The following is a 12,575-nucleotide window of genomic DNA, read 5'->3' as shown; positions in this document are numbered from 1 at the left end:
TACTAATAGATAAAGACACTTGTGAATCATCTTCCCATATAAATAGTATTCACATATATCAAATGAATCAAGCTCATTTGCCTTCAAAAATTCCATCATTTTGAAGTTGATATATGTATTTCTTATTTATACTATCATGATGATTACGACATAGATAAGTTCCAATTAAATATCATTTGATCATATAGGTGTTATGATCAGAACTATTAATTTAATGAAAGATTATAGATTTACTTCATAAATTACATTATGAGAAAATATTATTTAATACAGAATACATCGTTTCAAAACATGAATGTGAACATCCATTAAACGATAAGTAAATCTAGATTTATTCATAAATTACAACTGTTACATGTCCCTATAAGGATAGGTACAATACATCTAATTTTTAAATAAACGACTATAACAACACTTGTTATATCATCAACACGAAATACCATTCGTTTGTAATCAGTTGATTATTTCTTCCAATCATCAGCACATAATATCAATTATTAGTGTCACATGAAGTACTACATACTCAAGTGAATGATGGAAAAATAAATAGTTCTATCATATAGATATCTGAAGTCTTGTCCAAGTCAGACTTCTTCAGCTTGATGAGAAGAGAGGAGCAATTCCTCCTTTAGTGCCCAGTTTCTTCCACAATAGAAACAACACTAATCATTTGGTCCTTTCTTGATTTCTAGGTTTATGCTGTATTTCTCTTAACTGAACTATAAGTATATATGAGTGCACAATGTCTTAGACTTCCTTTTATTCAATGCTTGAACAAACTTGAAGTACTTTCTAGTGTTCTGATTGAATATTTGCTTTACTTGATGAGACATCTGACATGTTTCATAGTTATCCAAGACTTTCAGCAACTCATGGTTAATCACTCCAGTATGATGTGATACACTTCAACATCATCACAACAATATTTCCATTAAAGTATCATGATCAGACTAACTGGTTGCAGAGGTTATTCAGGTATGAGATCTTTCAGTATATATAATTTCTATTTATCTTAATGGTAGAACCTGAAGATATTATACCAGTTATAGAAATTATAACCATCAAATGTTACTGTCTCTTGAAACTCAACAAGAGAGAGGTTTTGTAGGGAGTAAAATTATTAACAGTTATCAACCGAATTTAACAAAGTTTCATTTAGTTTTTTCAATATTTAGTCTTTAAAAATTAATAACTTATATTGTTTCTTAAAACATTAATTTTTCTAAAGTGTAGGATCCAAGTAATGAAACAAGTAAATGGTTAGGCGACATTTATCCCATAAACTTAATCAAACTCGGTAGGTAGCGATTACCAATTGCATACAATATGTAACTCCCAGATTATGGTCCTTAAAAAACTATTGTTTAGCTTGGTATGTTTATTCCATCTATGCCTCAAAACTCTTATGCTTAGGCGACCTTTATCACATAAGAAATTGATCAAATCATCCATTTAAAAAACATGTTAGTTCTATTCCACAAATGGTTAGGTAACATTTTTCCCATAAGCAAATACAAAAACACCTTGACTATTTTTGACAACCCAAATGAATATGGTGACCCAAAAATCCATATGAACTGCACAAAAATCCCAATTGAATTTTAAATGGATTGCATAGATTTGAAGTTTTGTAGATATGGGTTTATATATGTTTTACAATCATAGTTTATACAATTCATATCACTTGTTATGAGGTTCTTTAGGTGCCAAATAAAATTTCATTTTATTTGCCATTAACCGCGATCAATTTTAAACTAAAATATGGTATTTTAAAGTTTAGTTGTAGATCGGTTTTAAGAACCGTTAATAGTCTTAATAAAACTATACTTTATACTTAAGACTTGAATGTTTGGATGAGTTATAAAATCACTATTTTAAATCTCCTTTTAACAATTAAAAAACTTATGACTTCATGAATTTATAGAATAAACTCATTTTATTTTATAAACTCAATTTTATGCATCTTATGATAAAAATCATATTTTGATAAACCAAAACTTGGGTGATGATACTTATGTTTTAAATCTCATTTAGCATGCATAAAACATAATATCAACATGTTGCGTTATGTTTAAAACACCAATATCATATATAAAGTTTCGACGCAAAAATAATCACTAGTTTTATTATTTGCCGTTATAACGCTATAAACTGATTTTTGTCTTTTTAATAAAAGCTCCTTATTTATTATAAAGAAATGGAGTTTATATAAAGTTTAAACATCTTTTAAACCATATCAAATATTTTAAAGTTTGGTATTTATAAGTTTTACAATAAAACTATTTTCAACAAAATTGAGTTTTAACTGGTAAACCAGTAACCGGTAAAACATTTTATAAATATCCATGTATAAACATCTTATGTTATCTTTTAAATATTTTTTACTCAAACTCCAAGTGATATTATCTTATGAAAAAATATTAATTGACATGTAAAAACTATTTTCACACATAAAACATAACATACATTTAACATAAAATAAACATCACAAGCATGCATTATAATGTGTATAAACCAAGTCATGTCTAGTAATAATTTTTGTGAGTCATCACAAGAATTATTAAGTCTTTCCTAAAGGACTTAAGGGACACTTCAAAAGGTCTTCAAAGTGGTAATTTCTTCATCTTGTTACATTTAAAGTAAATACAAATAGTCTAACTAATTTATTACATCAAATCAACAAAAAAAAAATATATTTATCTGTTACATCTTATGAATAAATAAATATTAACCAAACACAACACAAAGGTCCAAATGGCTTGTTTATACACAACAACATATCAAATATTATAACAAACAACTCTTTGTTTTTTTCTAAGACAACTTTTATATAACCAAAATGCATGAAAAATGGTTATATATAAAAATAAACAATTTTAACCAAGAAGTTTCCAAAGAAGACAAATATGGATTTTCTTAACCAAAAGAAATTCATGCTTGTTTTCCAAAAACCAAAGATTATCAAACATAAAAAAAATCATTCTAACATATAAAAGATGGCTCTGATACCACTGTTGGTTTTTGATACGATATACAAGTTTGTTTTTCACAAAAACCGGCAACGAAAGACTTTAAAAATAACAGGTTTATTTTTAGTTTATAACAAAACCGAACCATCATGGATCCATTTATAAAGGTTAGAATGAAATAAAACCAACCATAGGATGTTTTAGAGATAACATTTGAAGCCTTTGAACCCACTTTGTTTTGGGGTGTTGATGAAGATAACAAAAGATCAAAGTGTATGATCTTCTCTACAAGTATCCACCATCAAGAGTAAGGCACTTGGAATGCTAGTTCCTTCTTGTATTCTTTAGTTTCTAACGCCTTTAAGTGCACAACTCAAATAAGCACTAAAGGGAACAACTCAAGAGAGCTTCTAAACCACCAAACTAACTTCAAAAGAGAGAGAGAGAGGGAGAGGAGTAGAAAACCCACGGTTTTTAGAGAGAAAGAAAGGAAGAAGAAGAGCTTCACTCTTTCAAAAATGAAAGCCTCATGCATCTCTTATATAACCCATGAAAAGTAAGGCCTAAACATTAAAATAATCTAAAGTAATGGTAAACTTTGTCTCTTATATAAGATTCTTTAATTCATACCATATGAAAAAATAACTAGTAATACTCTCTTATAATTATTATTTTCACAAAACAATAATTATTCATTAATTAAAATATAAGAATCGATATTATTTATTAATAATCACATTAATAATAAATAGAGAAAATTACAAATTTAGCCAAATACACTAATTACTTTGTGGAAAATAGCCAAAAAAAAACAAAAATTGCATTTTTAGCCACTAAAACCGCAGATGGTTATAATCCATCTACGAGTTCGCCATCCCATCTGCGAACGTACAAGTGGCTAAAGCACAGACGTGTTTTAGCCACTTGTACGTTCGTAGTTGGTTTTTTTTCGCTGTATATATACCCCTTTTTCAGCCTAAAATCGCAGATGGACTTGTCCATCTGCGATTTCCTCTCCTTTTGACCTGCGATTTTGTGATTTTTTTTTTAAGTTTTGGCTACGAAATTGATAGGTTTGACTACATAACAACCTTATTATATATAAGCTTTTTCAAAAAATTATTATTTATGTTGTTATTTTTTTGGAAATTTTTTTTTAAAACATCTCTAAGGAAATCGCAGAGAGAGAGAGAGAGAGAGAGAGATAGATAGAGAGAGAGAGTTTCTCCAAGAAAGAGAGTGAAAAATGAAGGAAAAAAAACGTTTTTATACTAGATCACACGAAATCGCGGATGGACTTCACAAAATCACAGATGGACTTTTCCATCTGCGAACGTACAAGTGCCTAAAGCACAGCTGTGCTTTAGGCACTTGTACGTTCACAGATGGAAGGGCAAAATCGCAGATGGGTTTAATCCATCTGCGATTTTAAGGTTTATTTTTGCAATTTGGGTTTTTTGGCTATTTTCCACAAAGTAATTAGTGTATTTGGCTAAATCTGCAATTTTCTCTAATAAATATACAAAATGTGCCAACTTGATAAAGGTGTGATCCTGTAAGATCATACATTATTAGCAATATCACTCCATAATGATTCTTGGGCATATAGATCCTACATTTACCAACTTGCATGGCTTACAAGGACCCAATATTAAACCCTAGGTCCAAAACACCTCACAAAGGTCCACAACTCATGCATAGTTGAAAGAAAACCATCAAGACTTGATTTTTATGCTTCAATGACCTTTGATCTACTAAGAAAAGCCAGTCTAAGGTTTTGGAGTAGCCCATACTCCCAAGAACCATGGTCATGGGACCAAAAGTTCCTATCTGACCATAAATGAGATCTCAACAAAGGAACCATCAAGGTAAGAAATTTTTACCTCTAGAATCTTGCAATGTAGAAGATAGCTCTGGGTCTTGAGGCTCCAACTCCAAAAATGAACCACCTCCAAGTGTCTTCTTCTTCTAATGCACCAAAAAGGCCTAAAACTCAACCAATGGCTCAAGACTGCACCAAAGAGGGCTAGGGTTTTGCAGGGTATCTTTAGAGGGAAGGAGGATGATGAGGGGAAAGGTATTGAGTCTATAATGGTGCTTAAATAGGGTCCCAACCCTAAAAATTAGGGTTTGACCCCGGTCAGCATACGCCCCGTGTACTAGAAGTACGCCCAGTGTACGCACCCCTCCCTAAAATTTACACTTTCACCCCTAGGGACAAATTTTTTAAACTAATTAGATATCAATGGTCAAAATAATAAATACATTGGAACTGGGTGTTACAATTCCTCCCCACTTGAGTTAGACTTCGTCCTCGAAGTCTGCTGCTGCAAATAGCTCCTGGTAATGCTCCATCATCTCGTCCTCAAGCTCCTACGTCCACCACCTTGTTCCCCAAGGTCTTCGTCCTCCTATCAAGGATCTCCACTGGTCTCTCTATATAATTCAGACGATCATCCACTTGAATTTCCTCCAATGGAACCACTGCGAAGTCATCAACCAAACACTTCCGCAGCTGAGAGACATGAAAATTTTTGTGAATCTGACTCAGCTTCTTGGACAGCTCCAAACGATAAGTAACCCTGCCTACCCGGGCTATCATCCTGAAAGGACCAATATACCATGTCCCTAACCTAGAACTCCAAGTGTGGTTGTCTCCTATATGCCTAACTCTTCTGTCGGGTCTATGGTGTCTGAAGTTTGCTGCGAACCTGTTGAATCTATTTTGTCGACTTGAGTACCACCTCCATACTCCCTATAACTCACAGACCGACCTCACCCCAGCGTATCAGGGTCCAACACTTCCTCCCGTAGAGCGTCTCAAAAGGAGGTTGATCAATTATGGCGTGATAACTATTGTTATACGAAAATTCTGCCAATGAAAGATACATATCCCAACTACTGCCAAAATCCATAACACATGCGCGCAACATGTCTTCCAAGGTTTGGATAGTCTGCTCGCTCTAACCATCATTCTGCGGGTGGAAATCCGTGTTGAAATGCAGTCGAGTACCCAACTCCTTGTGGAATCTCTTCCAAAACTTAGAAGTAAATCGAACATCCCTATCTGAGACCACCGAAACCGGCACCCCATGTCGTGCCACCACTTCTTGAATGTAGATAGCGGCCACCTTCTCCGCCGAAATACTCTCATGGATCGAAATGAAATGCGCACTCTTGTTCAATCGATCCACAATGACCCATATCAAATCCACTCTACGCGCCGTCCAAGGCAATTTTGTAATAAAATCCATCGTAATCTCCTCCCATTTCCAAACGGGAATACCAAATGACTCTATTTTTTGTGGGGTCGCTGATGCTTAACCTTGACTTTCCTGCAAGTCAAGAACCTCTCCACATATCAGGACACATCTCGCTTCATGCATGACCACCAATAATCTAGCTGAAGGTCTCTATACATCTTTTTCGCTCCAGGATAAATAGAAAACCTCGACTTGTGCGCCTCTTCCATCAATACCTAATGTGCACCACCCTAATATGAAACCCACACCCTCCGAAGAAGGGTCAATAATCCCTGGCTATCATAATCAAAGGAAGCCACCTGAACCACTATGTGCTCACTCTTCCGGTGCTTTTCCTTCACCGCCTTAACCTGGGCCTCTCGAATCTGCTCAAAAAGTAGGGTAATCATTGTCATCCTCAAGCACATATCACTGACCAGGGGAGCAACCGCCTTGCGGCTGAGAGCATTGGCCACCACGTTGTCCTTCCCCGGATGATAGAGGATCTCACAATCATAATCCTTCACCACGTTCAACCATCTACGCTGCCTCATGTTTAGATTTGGCTGATCCATCAAATACCTCAGGCTCTTGTGATCTGTGTAGATAGTACAATGGACCCCATAGAGGTAATGTAGCCAAATCTTGAGGGCGAACAACACAGCCCCCAACTCCAAATCATGTATAGGGTAATTCACCTCGTGAGGCTTCATCTGCCTCGAAGCGTAAGCGATCACATAACCCCGCTGCATCAACACTGCACCCAAAACTGTGATCGATGCCACAATACACCATGAAATCCTCAACACTCTCCAGCAGGGTCAGAATCGGTGCATCACACAATCTCCACCTCAGAGTCTCAAAAGTTGCCTTTTTCTCGGGCCCCAAACAAAATGTGACGGTCTTCTTCGTCAACCGGGTCAAAGGAACCGCTATCTTGGAGGAATCCTGTATGAATCTCCGATAGTACCCGCCAATCCAAGGAAACTCCAAATATCAGAGGGAGACTTCAGAATCTCCCACCTCATCACCACCTCGACCTTGGCCAGATCGACCATAATACCGTTGTGGTTGACAAAGTTTCCCAAAAACTACACATAACCAGAACTCACTCTTGAAGAGCTTCGCATACAATCTCTCCCTCCTCAAAGTATCTAATACCTCCCTCAGATGCTCCTCATGTTGCTCCTGGGTCTTGGAATAGACCAAGATGTCATCAATAAACAAAATCACATACCGATCCAACATAGGTCTGCATACGCGATGACCATAACGAGTTCGGAAGGCCATCTTCTGTGTTTCCTCCTCTCTGACCGTCATATGATGATAACCAGAATGCAGATCAATCTTGGAAAACCAAGATGCACCCTGAAGCTGGTCAAATAAATCATCAATCCTCGGGAGTGGATAACGGTTCTTCATCGTTAGCTTATTCAGCTCCCGGTAGGCGATACACATCCGATGCGACCCATCCTTATTCTTCTCAAACAAGATCGATGCTCCCCATGGCGAACTACTCAGTCAAATGAATCCCTTGTCTAACAGATCCTGCAGCTGTGTAGACAACTCATGTATCTATGGAGGTGCTAACTGCTAAGGTGATGTAGCTATCAGAGTCGCACCTGGAACCAAGTCAATCCGAAACTCCACCTGCCTCTCCGGAGGTACACAAGGAAAATCCTCAAGGAACACATCCCAGTACTCCTGAACAATCGGTACATCATCCCAGCCGCCTTACCCTTCTCCCAGGTATCTAGTACATAAGCCATAAATCCAAAACAACCCTGCTGAAGATAGCGTTTGGCCCTAGCGGCTGAACATGGAACTGGCCCACGTTGAACACCCTCTCCTTCAATCACCAACTCTCCCCTACTAGGGGTCCGAATATGCACCAACTGATGCTCATAATCAATCATCACCCCATTGGGGCTCAACCAATCCATCCTAACAATGACCTTGCTATCGCGCAAAGGAATGGGAACCAATTCAATCGGTTACTGCTCACTGAACAACTCCAATATACAGCCCCGATGAACCCTCGAAACTCGTACAGGACGATCGATAACAATCTCAACCTCTAATAGATGATCCTGATCCCCGGAGCATCAACAAACCTCTTGCTGAGTGCAAGAGACACAAAGGATCGGGTAGCCCCCTAATCAAAGAAAACCAAAGCAGAGATACCATTCACGAGGAAAGACCCTAAAAACAAAGCACAGATTGAAGCAGGAAAATTGAAATGGATAAAATTATAAGGGTAAGGTACATACCCATCACCACATCTGGTGCCGCACGAGCCTCCTCGGTTATCAGCTGAAATGGCCTGCTCCTCACAACCGGCACCTCCACCTTACCCTGACGGCCATCAGTAATTTGCATTGTAGCCAGAGCGGGTGCTACAACTACTCCTCCCACTGCTAAGCTCGGGCAGTTGGCCTTCTTATTGCCCCTCTGATTGCAATGGAAGCAAATCAGATTACATACATGGGTGGTGGTGGTGGAAGTGAAATTGCTATTGAAGTGACATGTCTTTCCGCCCTTGAAGCAACCAGAACCACCCTCCCTGCACGCCCTATCGTGCGTCTTGCCTCACTTGCTACAGCGACACCGACCCTGCTGGACCCTCGACCTCAAGTCAAAAACCTTGGGCCTCTTTCCCGAGCCCTCAGAACTTTGAACCCGATCCGCATTCCTCTTCTTCTCTATCTCTAGGTCAATCTCCTTTTCTCTGGCTCTTGCCACCATATCATCCAATGTCCTACAACTGGATATACTCACAAACTGCCTGATATCACTACTTAGCATATCGTTATATCTCGCCTTCTTCATCTCCTCGTCCGCCACATACTGTGGAACCAGTAATGCCCTCTCTCGAAACATAATAGTAATCTCTGACACTGTCTTGGTAGTCCGACGAAGGTCCTGAAACTCCCTCGTCAACTACTGGACCTCAATCACAGGTGCAAACTCAACCCGAAACCTTGTCACAAAATCCTCCCAAGTCATCGAGTCCACCAGCTCGCCTCCCAAGGCGTGTCTAACCTCCTCGCACCAATCATGGGCTCTGTCTTTCAGAAGACATGAAGCAAGTCTGAACTTTGCCCCCTCAGGGCAACCGCCAATACGGAACGCGTTCACGACATCAACTAGCCAATGTCTGCTCGCAATCGGGTCCTTCTTCCCGAAGAACTCCAGAACCCAACATGCCTGGAACTCACGGAAAGTAAAAAGTGCGAGCTCTCATCATCTCCAACATCTCAGAATGAAAAGCGCCCAAGTGCTTATCCAGAATCTCCATGATACCCTCCTTGATCGTACCGAAGATCACAAGAGTCTGCTCAAGAATACTGTGGGTAATCTATGATGAAATGAACTCCCACATCTGATCATCCATACGTCTGGCCCCAGAGCCCGAAACCGAAACCGCTGCCAGAACCTCCTCGTGTGGCCACCATACTGAAAATAGACCACTCAAATCATCAGAACACACACACAAACACACACACACACACACACACACACATATATATATATATATATATATATATATATATATATATATATATATATATATATATATATATATATATATATCGAGGAATCCCCTATTCTACAAGCTTCCTGGTATCATCGTGACTTTCCTTGGCTCGAGTATAGATTCTCTGCTTACAGTAGTACGAGCTCATACTACCTTCCTATCTATTTATACTTTCCTCAAGAATCACCGTGAATCCTCGAAGTCTCTTTCTTATCGATCCATACAACCCTCAACAAATCAAGGCTCTCAACATCGAATCACCTCCTAGTCTTTCCCAGGGCTACCACCCCACCACTCTCCGCAATCAGTTGTAGAAGGAAATACCCCTAACACCCTCTAAGTAGCTTACAAGTACAACTACATACCACCGACACTAGATAATTCTTCGAATGAAAGATCTCACACTACACGGGTTGGACTCAGACAAGAGCTACACAATAGAGTTAAAACCTAACCTTCTAAAATTATCTAGTATCAATAATATGCAATTTAGAATATTCTCTTACTAGTTAGCTGAAGTTAATGAGAACTCCTAAAATCACAAAGCAAGCAGCATTCGAGCATCGAGTAATCAGAAAAAAGCGTAACCTAATCAGGTCATCCTATCACTGACTGGTTAGTACTACCATGCAGGTCTACAAGCTTACATAGTAGGCATATAAATGCATCTCTCTTAGCATCCTATCTTGCAAATCCTTATCAGATCCATAGCCCTAATCTAGCATGTGATTCACATATTCTCAATTCATAACATAACACAATACATGTATGGGTATTTTGGGAAAACTTACTTGAGCTCGGTCGATTGCATGCACAACACCCCTTTCCTTCATTAGGAAAACTCCTTTTTATAAAAAATTTCTTTTTATGAAAATCTGCCAAACCCTCGGTTTGAGTTCAGACATACATGATAGTATACCCGAATCCCTCAAACTAAGGCTCAGATACCAACTTGTAACGTCACCATACATAGAACCAAAATTTTTTGTTTTTATATTAATTAAAACATCAACCAAACATGTATATCAAAATAGTCAACAAATCGTAGTGTATCCATAATCATCCAAAAGTACATCAGAGTCAAATAAGTGTAAAATCATGGTGAGTGAGATGCAATCATCTCGAGCTCTTCCCCTTCGATCCGGAAGTACTTGAAACAGAAACATAAAACTATATGCATGAAGTTTAGTGAGTGTTGGGGTACAAAGTTATCCATGTATGACTTTGTAAATGGTTTGACTTTTGTAGACCCACTTGCATGTGGTGCTTTAGCCTTGTGACATGAGAGATAGAGAGTGAGAGAGAGAGACATGTAAACACCTCTATATAAGGTGGGTTCATACCACTTATAGAGGTGTGCTTGAGAGATGTAAAATTGAGTGTGTAAGTGTGTGTTATTTATGTAGATTTAGATCTAGATCCCTTTTTGTAACACCATACATAATCGAATACATCTCTTAAACACCGAAATCACCGTGTTCATTGTGTGTTCTTTAATTCCGCATGCCAAACCAAAGCTCATAATTCACATCAATTGGTATCAGAGCAGGTCTTCGAAGGTCAACATGATTTTTTGAAGAACGATTCTCGGTTTGGCAAAATTTGTCACAATTGGAGCATTTATGGTGAGTCTTTCTCTATGATCTCTCTTAATCTCATTGATTCGTGCGTTGCGTTCTTGATTTTTGATCATTTTGATTCGTTGGATCAAATTTTTTTTGAAAAACCCACTTGTTATGATCTAATAAATTTTTTCATTGATCAAGTCCTAATCCAATCTCATATTCATTTGTTTGATTCGATTCTCAAAATTGCTAATGTTCATTTGAATCGAGTGTTGGCCCAAAAAACTATCCATTATTGTTAACTGATCATTAAATCAAATTTGTGAACAAATTGTTTGCATCTGTTATCGAATTCATATCTTGAGCCCAAAATGGAAATCAATTACTATTCATTATCCAATACTGAGCCCAAACTTGTTTTCAATCCAATATCTTTAAACAAAGAGCCCAAAAGTTTATTAAAATCAGCTATATGATACACTGATTCATGGTTCTTCATCATGTGCATAAATGAGTTGTACACTCTCGTTTGTGTTCATCATTCTTGAGTTCTTGTCTTGATACTGAGTCGAAATTCTTGAATCGGATAAATATTCAAACCTATTTTGATTTTGCTATTCGATTTTATTGATTGAGTAAACGATTAAAGACATTGTAATGTTGATTTGTGTTTGTTTACTAACGAATTCAAAAGTTCAAACTCAGAAGTCAAAATCGTTTTTGTGTGTTCATTTAATGTGCGACTGATTTGGTTTGGTATCGAGAATCAAATGTCGACTGGTATTACTTGATGTTGGTTCGAAATTGTGTTGGTATTGATGATTTTGGATTCGATAGTTGAATGCTTGAAATTGGGTTCGATGGTCGACGATTGATGACCACCAGTTGCAGAAATTCGATTTGGGAAACAGGGTTGATGTTATGAGTAACGAATTGTTTGGATGGTATATTGATTTCGCATCTTGATTGGGAAAGTCAGGTTACTTGGATAATGAAGGACGATAGACGATTTGTGTTTTTGATTTCGAAGGATCGATGTTCGTTTGTTGATTAGTATCAACTGAGAAGTGATGAACTCGATTTGTTGATGCCAATGTGGGTTTGTTGTTTGATATCAACTGAAATCGAAGCCTTGAAGTCGATCGATAGTTTAATCAATGTCGATGAATTGGGTTGATTGACCAAGGACACTGATTCGATTATTTGATGACTGGTGATTCGCTTTGAACACGAATTGGATGTTGCTATGAGATTTTGAAGT

This window comes from Lactuca virosa, chromosome 9 (genome assembly GCF_052849685.1).
Source record: "Lactuca virosa cultivar CGN04683 chromosome 9, Lactuca_virosa_CGN04683_v6, whole genome shotgun sequence".
NCBI classification, from domain to species: Eukaryota; Viridiplantae; Streptophyta; class Magnoliopsida; order Asterales; family Asteraceae; genus Lactuca; species Lactuca virosa.
Note: the sequence above shows the minus strand (reverse complement) of the source record.